The sequence below is a fragment of the Habropoda laboriosa genome, unplaced genomic scaffold (assembly GCF_001263275.1).
Source record: "Habropoda laboriosa isolate 0110345459 unplaced genomic scaffold, ASM126327v1 scaffold28, whole genome shotgun sequence".
In the NCBI taxonomy this organism is placed as follows: Eukaryota; Metazoa; Arthropoda; class Insecta; order Hymenoptera; family Apidae; genus Habropoda; species Habropoda laboriosa.
The window spans coordinates 3,035,629-3,047,632 of NW_017100174.1; positions in this window are offsets into that span (position 1 = coordinate 3,035,629).

The following is a 12,004-nucleotide window of genomic DNA, read 5'->3' on the forward strand; positions in this document are numbered from 1 at the left end:
GTTCGAGCCGATCGAACTGGCAACCGTGAAATTCACGCGACAGATTTTCTCCCGAGACTCGAGCGGAAAATGTTCGCCAGTCGGCTTCCGGGGAACGACGAAAAAACCTTGACTCGACGCGTGTTGCGAAGATACGAGAGGAATATGATATTGACTCGCGTAGACGAGGCGCCCGCGGGACGTTCGAGGGCGCGTGACTTCCGGTCGCGAACGGCGAGGACACGGTAAGCCGGTAAAATATCGCCTGAAAAGCTCCTCTCTTCTTTCGCCGTTAGAATGGTGTGGATAAGGAAGGGAAAACTGGATGTCTCAGTGAAAGGTGCTGGAAGTTCTTTAGGGTTGTTGTTCTTGTTTACGGTGTGGAGAGGAGTAGAGAGAGATGCTTGAGGGATTTGTACGGAGGTTCTGTGCGTGCGGGGGTTAAAGGATTTACGATTCGAATGGGATATTAGGAAAAGTGAAATGTTGCTTTTGATCTTCTTCCGGAATGAGCTTTCGATGGGAGATAAATGTGTTCTTGAGAATGGTACATGCTTTATGATGAAGAATGAACGAGAGGGAAGAAAAAGTTGACTTGTCCTTCTTTTAAGAGAGCTGTGTGTAATACCTCTCTGATAGATCCTATTTGCAGCATAGAAGTTCTATGATTTTGAGCAAATGAATATTTTTCTATTACTTGCAGTTTTTAAAATGCACGATTGTGTTTTGAACAGAGGAATGGAGAAGAAAAAATTGACTTGTTCCTCTTTTAAGGAAGCTACGTATATCACTTCAATTATTAACGCCTGCTCTCCCAAAAATAGCATATACGAGCAAAAGTAGAATTTTCATGATATCCAGCTAGCTAACATTTTTCAATTATTTACAATTCTCAAAATGCCCGTGTGTTTATTTACAGCAGTATGATAAAAAATAAACTCTTAATGGAAACGAGTTGACGACAGCATTGGGGAAATTTGAAACTTTCGTAAAAGTAATAATATCGCGTTATCGTAACTCATGTATAATATATTTCACGATAATGTTGTTATTATTTGTTTCACGAACTTCATTCATACAAATCGAATTCTTTCGGCATATTACTATTTCCGCGTGTTACCTACAGTAAACAACGGTAATGTTTGGTGAAATGCAACCGGGTCAAACTCTAGATGCAAATCGAATTATTTGAAAACTGAAAACATTCTGGTGGGATGTATTCGCCGCGAAAGATTCCTTAATAAGTAAATACATATTCATGCTGTGATCGTCGCTGAAGTGGATCGAGGAACTAATTACAACTTGATAGAGGTACGGCCGCGATAAGACACTAGAAACTAGATGAAACTTTTGACGAATTCTATATTCATGGCATAAATAATTCATGGATGCTCCGGGTCTACCGTTGAGCCACGTATAAATACGTTCGAATAATAATAAATTTTCGACGGAACAGCCGTGTCTAAAATTGACACCTCCGAAGCTTCGTCATTTTTTTCTTAACACAGGCACACAAATTCTTTCTCGAAAATTATCACATTCTCCGTTGAATAAAGAACCTCGAACGAAAAAATACACCTCATTCGAGACTGCAGAGACGCAGGACCTATTTGCCCGTGGTAGAAATGAAAAAACGGTGTATTAAGAGCGGAGCTCCCGGAACAAATGGCGGAGCTTTCGAGCTTTCTTTATAAGAATCGACAAGAAGCGTGTGCCGCTTACACGCGTCCCTGATTTATATCTGCTCGTAAGAATTCCGACGCGCTGAATGTATCCCCGTCATATCGATTCCTGGCCGCACTTGTCTACCCTGTATGGAGTTAGTTAACCAAGGGGATCGCGAACGACATCGATAAAGTAATGTACATGAGCGTTTCCTGGGAACGTTCGTCGAGACCGATGTCAGGCTCGATTTCGAATTAACGGGAACGTCTTACCTTGAGAGACGAGTTCGCCGCGATGTAACGTTTCTTTCTTCTCGTACGACCCGCGCGTTTTATACTCAGCGCCGTTTTTTTTTTTTTATATCAAGCTATAAAATTGCAAGAAATTCGCGTAAAATCTCCATCACGCGAAACGCATCCTGGATGCACGGATGTGTATACGAAGATCGCGAAGCGTAAGGAAGGAAACTGGCCACGGAGGTAATAGCGGAAGAAGGATGATTCTGCGTGAAATATATAAAACGCGGAGGGGGAAAGATTACGAGTGAGAGGTTCCGTTTATTAAAGCGCGGGAATGCAGTTTACGTTATGACTTATATCTTACTATTTGAGTTAACGGTCTTGTGTCACTTGGACGTACCTTGGGGAATTATCAAATTTTGGGTGACATTTGTGAAGTTGCAATCGGCAAAAATTGTTGAGAACCGAAATTTAAGATTTAAAGAAATTTTAATTTAACGAAATTGTTTAAAAAATAGTGTAAATATTTGATTGCTCTGGCAGATTCTGACAAAGCTGACGTTATAATTTTCATTCTGTTATCTTTACGATTGTAAGTCCGATTGTAACCGAAAACAGTAATGCGGCACATACTGGAATTTTTGCTATATGTATTTCAGAACTAATCTTTAGGTAATAAATATCATCCTATAAGAAAAAATCTTAAAACAAAAAATATAAATGTATTATTTACTTTGTTTGTGTACATTGTGTACCAAAAATTGTATTTTTTTTTTATCGTATGTTGTGAACATACACGTTGAGCTGTATTTGATATCATTTCCTATGAATTTGTAGCATCTCGAACATATTTATGCTGTTATTTAGCTTCTTCGATCTTTTCTTCTTGCTGCTGTATTCAATACTGTCTGGCTAAAGACGTTAGAACTCTCCACGCAGTCATTTCTTTATGTTTACAGCGATAAGATTGAGCCTAGCGAACGAGCAGACGTTGCCGCCTCTTCGCTATGCTTAAGACATGGGTCAAGAGTGACCCGGAATTAGCTGGGCGAGGGTTAAAGAAACTCAAATTATCCCAAACTATCAACTCTAAATTTCGCTTTATCCTCAGATTCGTCGATGAAATTTCAGTGATTTTAGGTTTAAAATAGAAAATAGGAATTCTTAATTTCCGAAGCGTCATAAAAATTCAAACTAGGGTTAAATTCGATAAGCGAGCGTACTTAATCGCATGAGTTGTATCGAGCGAGTCACCTTTCCCGGATTGACGGAAGCAAATCAACCGGAATCGAACCTATAACGGTGGATTTACACCGAAGCAGAACATCGTTTTGCCATCTCGTCCAGTGCAACGGACACCGAGCGCAGGGTCCTCCTCCTTTCTTATCCTGTACAACGGCCGCTCGAAGAAACTCATTTTTCTCGATCTAGCTGCTAGCTCGTTCGGAAGTCCGCAATCGATACACGGCTGCACGCTGTTTTTTCGTAGCCACTGAGCTTCCGCTCGAAGAAACTCATTTTTCTCGATCTAGCTGCAAGCTCGTTCGGAAGTCCGCAATCGATACACGGCTGCACGCTGTTTTTTCGTAGCCACTGAGCTTTTTACCGAGGAACTTGGTCGACCTGTCGGATGATAGGTCCTTGGAAAACGTCGCCACAGCGGTAGAAACTTCCGAAGGAATCTCAAAGTCAGTCGATAAATTTGCAAAGATCTCGGTCGACTCTTTTGTTGCTCCTCTCTCATCCCTCCTCCGCTATTTTCAGAAGTTTCGTCTTATTTATTGTCTGTTATACTATGCGAAGAGTTACTGGAAAACGTCGGAAAGTTTCTCCACGGGAATCTCTTTCGTGCTTACATGAGAGATCCTTGGTCCATTTGTTGGGTAATTTTTGAAAATAACCGCTGAATTTTCGTGTATGCGGATTTTATCGGTCACATTGCTTTTCTATGAACAGACAAACTGAAGAGACATGATTGAAGACATAGAAGACAAACACTGTTGTAATAGAATTAACCCTTGAAGGCAGTATTGATATAGGACAGTGGAAAACAATTTTTTGTTTTTTAGTATCTAAATCTGTGTTCACTTTTATACTGGAAAATACTGAAAAAAATAAAGAGGATGTTGGTGGCAGTGGTACTTTCATGTACCATGAGCGTTTTTCGTTTTGAAAGGGTTGAAAACCTTACATTTTCACAAATCAGTATTTACTTTTATGCTAGAAGATATTGAAAAATTAAAGGCAACAATTATAGTATATGTAAAAATAGTATTTTTCATCTCGAAAGGGTTACACACCTCGCTCTTTTCATATTTCTAATTATTTTTATAAATCAGTACTCCCTTTCGTGTTAAAAAATATTGAAAAAAATCAAGGAAACGATAGTGACAAGAGTTGTGTTATAAAAATCACTACGATTAACTTCAACCACGACGAGAAGAAGAACAACACTCCAAGTTGATCGTGAAATCTGAAACTTTCTCCAGAGAGAACACACCGTACCTGGAATCCTTTGCACGCGAGAACACAAGCGTGGAAGTCACGAGAGCAACGACGAGACAGCCGGAGAATTCGAAGATTCAGGGTGACACGAAACCGGTGAAACTGGAAGCTGAATTGTATGTAATTGACCCGGTGGGAACAAAGCTCGCTCATTAATCAATGGTGACGTAGGGCTGACGTCACGTCCCACGGGTTGGCGCAATGCAGGCGCGCTTACTGGTCCATTTATTTACCATTAACGGCTCATTAGTGCGCCAGCATTCATCTGTCTAGCCTGCATGCAACTGGCCTCGCTCTTTTCACGCGGCCGAGAAACGGGCCTATTTCTGCTCGAATTACCCGGATCGCATTCTCCGACGTCGACTATGCCAGAGCCTTTTTTTCCTATTGGTTCTTGTTGTCGAGTTCGAAGCGTGCTACTCGTTCCGAATAAAGATCGGAACTAATCAAATTCAATATAAACCGTAGACTACCCTTGTAATTACACGCAGAGTGCAGGCGTTTAAACTGGAATTAGACGATAATCAATTCTTGTTACGAACGGAGTAATTTCCAACCACATACAGTCAACACGGTGCAAATTTGCGACTATCCCCTCTCCTTTAACACGATATTCTTTTAAACAGTATCCACGTAACACGGTTTTTTAAACTTGGAAAACTCTCACACAGCGCGAATGTTTCAAGTATGCATTTTTATTAATTTAAAAATTGTAAGAACCGACGGAACAATTTTGAGGAACCCAACGGGAATCGAACCCGGGACCTTTGGCTTAGCAAGCCGAGGCTTTGCGCGCTACGCCAACCACTCCCTGTCCGTTCTCTCTTCGAGGTTTCCTATTTGGGTATGGAGGCCCCGATACCACAAAATTAATTTTAATTAAAACGACTCTCGCCAGTTCTCGAGCACACGCACTCAGAGAACACGCTTTCGATATAACACGAAACGCATCGCCCTAACTTTTATTAATTTATGGTTTCGTCTAACACGTCTTCGACACAGCACACAACGAATGAACCGTATTATAGAAAAATTGACTGTATCTATAGTCTAGTCAAGCCCATGCCGTTAATTACACCTCAATTAACAAGAAACGTAACTTCAATTCCACTCTGCAAATACATTTTTCTATTCATACCGGAAAAAAAGGGATTTTCACATTTCCAAGCGCGGCTGACAGCATGTGTGTACACGATGGAGAGCATCGAACTGGTCACCGCTGGTCCGAAACAAGAGGTAACGTTTTTTTTTTCTTTTTTTCTCGTCCACGGAACAGGACCTAATGACCCAACGAAAATATCTGGCCGATGGCTTTTTCGTTTATTCATACATTACGTTCGGAGGCAACCGGTTAAACATTAACGCTGTGCCAGCGAAAAAAATTGTCTAGCTTGCGATCGAGTGCGGGCAAACGAACCGTTCATAAATGTTTCATGCGTATTTAAAAATTCATGCGCGAATTACACGGCTACTCTCTCTCCTGTCTCCTCTCTGCTAGAGCTACAGTTTCTCTCTATACAGCACTCGCTACTCCTGCCGGTTCAAAGCGACGCTGGTAATAATGGCGGGGGGGGGGGGTTTGTCGCGTTCGAGGCGCGACGAGAGGCTTCGAGTTCGCCCGCGGAAAGGAGTTTAACCAGAGACGCTACCGGTCGCTGTTTGCTCGATCCAGCGTCGTTTCCCAAGAGCTGGCAAGTTTAATTACACGGAGACGTGACAGTCCCTCTAGAAACTTGCACTTCGTCGACACTGTCTGCTCCCTGCTGACCGCTTTGACTTGGCCAGCCGTCTTTGATTCAGCCTCGCCTCTAATAAACGTCGAAATAACGCGTTCTCGATCGATATATACCTGGTTACGATTTACCGCCGGTCTCTGTAACACCGTGAAATTTTCCTCCTCTTTCTTATCCGAACGACGAAGAGAAATCACTTTCGACGTTCTTTCAATTATTCATCCGTAACGTTTTACCGTATTAAGAGAAAGCAGGTAAGCTAAATTGATTTATACGTCCAACTTCCATCGGTAATACCGCGTAAGAAGAAGGATGTATAAATCTGAATGCAGAACTTGCGAGATTGTTCGAAGATGCATAGACTCCTACTACCACGGGAGTCTAGTCGAAATACATCTGCTCATGAATAATTGAACATCTTCAATCTCTTACAATCTCGTTACTTCAATTCCGTGTTCCGTTAGAAACGAGGCAGATGTCAAATTTCAATACCTCCGCCTCGTTGAAAATTTTCCCTCCTCCTGTACGGTAAACAATCGAGGGAAAATCTCGGGCGAAGTTAGCACAGCTCGAGAAAGAAATACACAATTACCCCGTCCAAGATCTCCCCCGTTTCTCCGTTTGGAAATCGTCGTTACTCCGCTTCGAGGTAACCGCGAACCGGGTGGGCAAATAAAACCCACAGGGTGTGTCCCGGAACCAGTGGCGAATAAAGTGCGTATTCGATACACGTACGAACGTAACGGTAATAAAGGGAGGTAATAACTCGGTTCTGCCCTATGAACGTACTGTGAAATACCCTCGCCAGCCTGTTCTATCTCGCTATCTATTAACCTTTCCTTTCTTCGCCAGCTTTCGTTGCTCGTCCCGGTGTTACGTACACGTATATACACACGTAGCTCTGCAGGATGACGGGCGCGCATGATCCTTTACGATCAGGATAAAAATCGGAAGCCGAGCGTGCCACGATTTTACGGTGTCGTGACTCGTTCTTCTTTTCCCTTCCTTGTACTCTCTGTACATGTATATAGATTTTTCTCTGCTTTTATGATCGATCTCGACAGACTCGATCTTCGGAACGTTGATATTTTCATTCGAACCGTGATTCAATAGCGAGAGAGGTAGGACGAAGTTTGTTTTGGTGGTTCGGTTCATGGACAGAGAAAGAACGATCGTTGCTTACTGTTTGCATACGAGTACGGCTGTGAGAAGAAGAGTGACCGTCCGTTTCTCAGCACGTAGTCGTAATCTTTTACGACGACCCACCGTGACAGGATTAACGTTGCGGGGCTTACGGCCGCAGCGTATAATTTTATTCCCGCTTATCGTACGAACGTAAACCGCGAAGCGTTCGGTTCATCATGTCCTGGCCGATGAGAGGTGGCCATCTTGCCGGGAAAGTTAAACTGGTCCCGATATGCTATCTAGTTTTAATAAGTTCGAAACGGTGTTATCTTAAAAGATTTAATTTGCAATAAGAATTCTGTAGTTTGTTCAGGTTTCGTCGAGTCTTTTATAATTCAGGTGAGATACAGTTGAAGATTGTGTGGTTTATACGAGGTCAGGTTTTATTCTTCGATAAATACGGAGTAGAGTATTTAATATACGCTCGTGCAGCGTACAGAGTGATATTCTTAGGGTCACAAATCACCAAATGTCTTTTTCACCGCTCGTAAAAACGTCCATCGAGAAAAGAATCACTGGGGAATATTATGTACAGTGATTTCAGAGAGAGTTTACGCGTAGATAGATAATTTCGTGAAATATCGACACGAACGTATGGAGAATTCGGTATAAGAAAGGGAAAATGAAACTGCTATACTAGATGTTTCGAACATTTCACGATCCAAAAATTCTACTGTTCTACTGTATCGTTTCATTTATAAAAGTATACCTAATCATCAAATTCCCTTTTATTTTAATTATCACTGACCGCTGCTTCATTCAGAAAACGCTACTTTTCTTCCATAAACGCAGCAATGCTTAAATAAAAATTTTATACAACGGCATGAAACCGTGTTAACCACACAGGTGACAATCACGCCGAGTGAAGTATCGTTAATTTGGTAGATTTCGGTGGTGGAGTGTCATTAGAGGAGAAGAAAGGTGTGCTAACGTGCACAGAGAACGGGCCGGTTCGATGAATCCCGATCACGTAGACGCGGCCGATGCAGCGGAACGCACATCTATTCCGGGTTACTGAGGAGGCACGGCCCGCCAGGATAATGTCCGGATTCGTATTCCCACGTGGTGCCAGGATCATGTAGACCCGCCTGCCATTATCGGGAAATCCGCCTATCGAAAACGTGATACCCGTCTTTTGCGGCGCGTAAATCAAACCGCACACTGCCGCCACAGGGATATACTAGGATGCTTTTACACGCGGCTCGATCCCCGCCTGCCAGATAGGGTTTGGGATCCTCTCTCGACCAATTGCCGCCGATAGGGATTTCGAGACGGTCGAACGACGCGAGAGAGAGATAGGAAGAGAAAAAGAACAGATTGATCTGGGCAAGGACAGGCGGTTCGCCTCTAATGAGGAAAATAGTCGTAACGATGGGGAGGAAAATTGAAAAAGGAGAAGCTGACGGGGGCGAATCGTGGTCAGTTTGCGTTTCCAGAGTCGGCAATAATGGCGGGGCGGCGTGTTGGAGGTGGCTCGGTGAACCGTACACGCTGCGTTTCGAATCGTTGGCATGAACTGTTGCGCCGAAATTTCGCCGTGCCCGACGGTAACCGTGATTTCGATCGATGATCCTCTGTCAGTCAACCCGTTTATACGGATTGCTCGTCCGGTGGCGTTTCGAAAATACTCCGTGAAGGACGGCGTATCGGGTTTTCCACCCGTCGACGAATTGCCGTGGTGAAAATGTCGAGCGGATTGTTTTTTTTTTTCTTTCTTTCTTTGTTTCCCTTTTCGTTTGCTGTGCGGCGAAAGTTTGAGCGAGGTTTGGCTTTGTCGTTGGACATTTTGGCGGAGATACGTTATGGGTGAATTAGAGAGGCGCGATCATTTCGATGTTCTTGATATTTGGATAGGAAGTTCTTTTTTCTTTAGTTCTCTTTAATATTTAGTAGCATTTCAGCATTAGTATGCTGAAGAATCCGTGTCCTCCGAAGCACTGTTCTTATCGGAAAGACGAAGGATCGTTGCAAGGAAAGCAAAGGAAGGGAAAAGGAGAAAAGTGAAGAGGCTGAAGAGTTAGTTGTTCACGACCTCGTAAATTTTCAATTCTCGGTTGTCCTGTGTACGATAGTGTTCTTCGTTAAGTAACATGCAAAAGTGGTTCGTCGAAATGATTGAATTTATTCTGGCTTTTTATTCGATCCTGCAACATTTCGATTGAATTGTAGATTTTTATTTAACCCTTTATAACGCCGTGTGACTTAGGAGTGATTATTTCATGTCAAATGACTGTTATAAATTTACTATAATTATTCTAACTGTAAATAATATAAGTATGCAGTTTTTTTTATCCTGGGAGAAATGGGGATTGGGTAGGGCGACTCGTCGGTAGCTTTCCAAGTCAAGCTGCATCCCCCGCGACTAATGTTAAGATGGGTGCCGTCAACGTTGGAAAAAAAAATTTATATGTAAAATTTATTTGTTAATAGCGTAATGTCGCCTTCACATTATCCACGAAACCTAGTCCCTTCCCATTCACGGTCCGTCGAATTCGTGCCTCTCATCGTCAGCAAGCTCAGTCGTGTCCCCCCCATTCAAAGTGTCGTTTCGGCCCAGTTTCCTCCCTTCACAGTGACGCTACTGAAGCCTAGTCCCCTCCCTTCACACTGTCGCTGTCATACGAGCCGTGCTTTCACGTAGGTTGTAGCTTACATTCACCGGACAATGTGTACAGATATTTCATGTACTCTTTAAGCAATCCGTTTTTGTAATTTATTCAAAGCGATAATGAAATCGAACGGTTACTCCATAAATATTAATAAGTAAATGTTGTTCAAATTATATCGTGTTTGGTCTCATTTTAATCAGAACAATCTCATCAATACGTTAACAACTTTTTTATACAGAAAACCGTGTCTCCTCTACTCAAACTGACGCCTCTCGTTTCCAACCAGGGCGGCAATGTCAGAGATATTATACTTGCATGCTCGTTCCTCGAATTCCCGACAATTCTATTACTCGGTGGTCCTACTTCCATTCGACTCGTCGTCGTACGAAGAAACAAAAAGAGCGCAACATCGGTCCGTTCGCGACACGAGGTCGCAATTGGCACACGAAACGAAGAGGAAGGCGAATAATTTTCCGAAGGTTCTGTCGATCGCGGTACCGTCTCTCTCTCTCTCCCGGTGACCCAGATCGTCGGACATGATCGAAGTGTATACGCGAGGTCGCAAAGCTGATGGCGCGTGGACGCCATCCAGCGAGGGCATCCTTTGCGCGAGCGAGCACGCGGCCGTTGCCAAATCCAATCAAGCCGATAATTGACGCGGCGTCCGGCGACGGTATAGGCCCGGGCTCCGGTGTTTTCCGTTTAAATAAATCAAAAGGCCGATCGAACGAATTTAAAACGCACGAACAAAACAAAAATGGAAGAAAAAAAAAGCTGCGACACAGAACGGCGGACGTTGGCGGCGGGGGGGGGGGGGGGGGGGGGGAGGATTCGAGGGTGGACGCGGTGGCTCTCGCGTGGTTCGATTGATTTAACCGTAACTTCGGTTGCGCCTGGCCCGGGATTATCAAGAATTTAACGAACCATTGAAAAAATCCAGCGAACCACTCGCGTTATTTAATTATTCCTTCGCGTCCGATGAATTCCACCCCGAGGTGGAAACAGATGCACGAGGGGTTGGAGCAGAAGATTAAACATTAACACGTTCGCTACCAAACGTCACATACGTGTGATGCATCAATTTTTTACATGTGTGGTATTATCTACATCTAATACATTATTAAAAATGCACAATTCGAGTATTTGACGAGTATTAGGTGTGTATAAGTGCAGGTGTCGAATCCTCGTCCCTTTGTCCCTTGACTCCCATGCATCCAGATCCTTATCCCAGGTACCGCTTCGACCACTACCTGCGCGTTTTCCACTTTCCCACCAAATTTCTCTCTTATCTCCGGCGGACCTTCAAGCTGATGCACTCTACCCATTTTTGTACCAAATCCTTAAGTTCATTAGCTGCTAACCATTGTCCCTGCATTCTTCTTTCTAACCATCGAACGCCCAATCCTAACGAGTCCTGATCATTATCCTTACACATTCCTGGCCCTTACCTAACGGAAGCACTCCTAAATTCCCCCACCCGCAACTCCCAAAAACCCTGCTATAAAGGCAGCCTCAAAAAAGGGAAAAAGTCAGTCGATATTGAATTACCAGGCAGGTTAGACAGTCCAAGTTATATTCGCGAAAACCACATTATAAAGACAACTGTTAACAAATAAAGAAAACTCGTAAAATCCAAACCGTCTCAAGTGATTCGAGGGCATCCGTCGTTTATGTGAAATTGTTGGATTATTTCTAACAACACCCTATGGAAATAATCAAGCGAGGACAAAAGTGTCTCCGCGTTCTTTTAAATAAAGGCACTAAGACTTCCACCAGATGTGTCTGGTGTCCGTCTTCGAGTCACGCACTGCATATTGCGATACCATAAAGTAAACAGTTCCTAGGTATAAGCGGACCCCAACTTTCTTTTCGGGTGCCCTGAAACAGTCCGTTAGCACATTTCAAAGATTAAAGACGTTTCCTCTGAGTCCGTTAATAAATAGTATATTGTAAGGCGTTGCGCGACGCGCCTAGGCAACGACCGCGGGACCCGAGCCGCAGGGGGCCCTAGACAAGGAGCAGCGCAGGCTGCACCCCCACCCCACGGCTTGCAGGGCCCTAACGGCCGAAGAAGCGTATAAAAACGGGA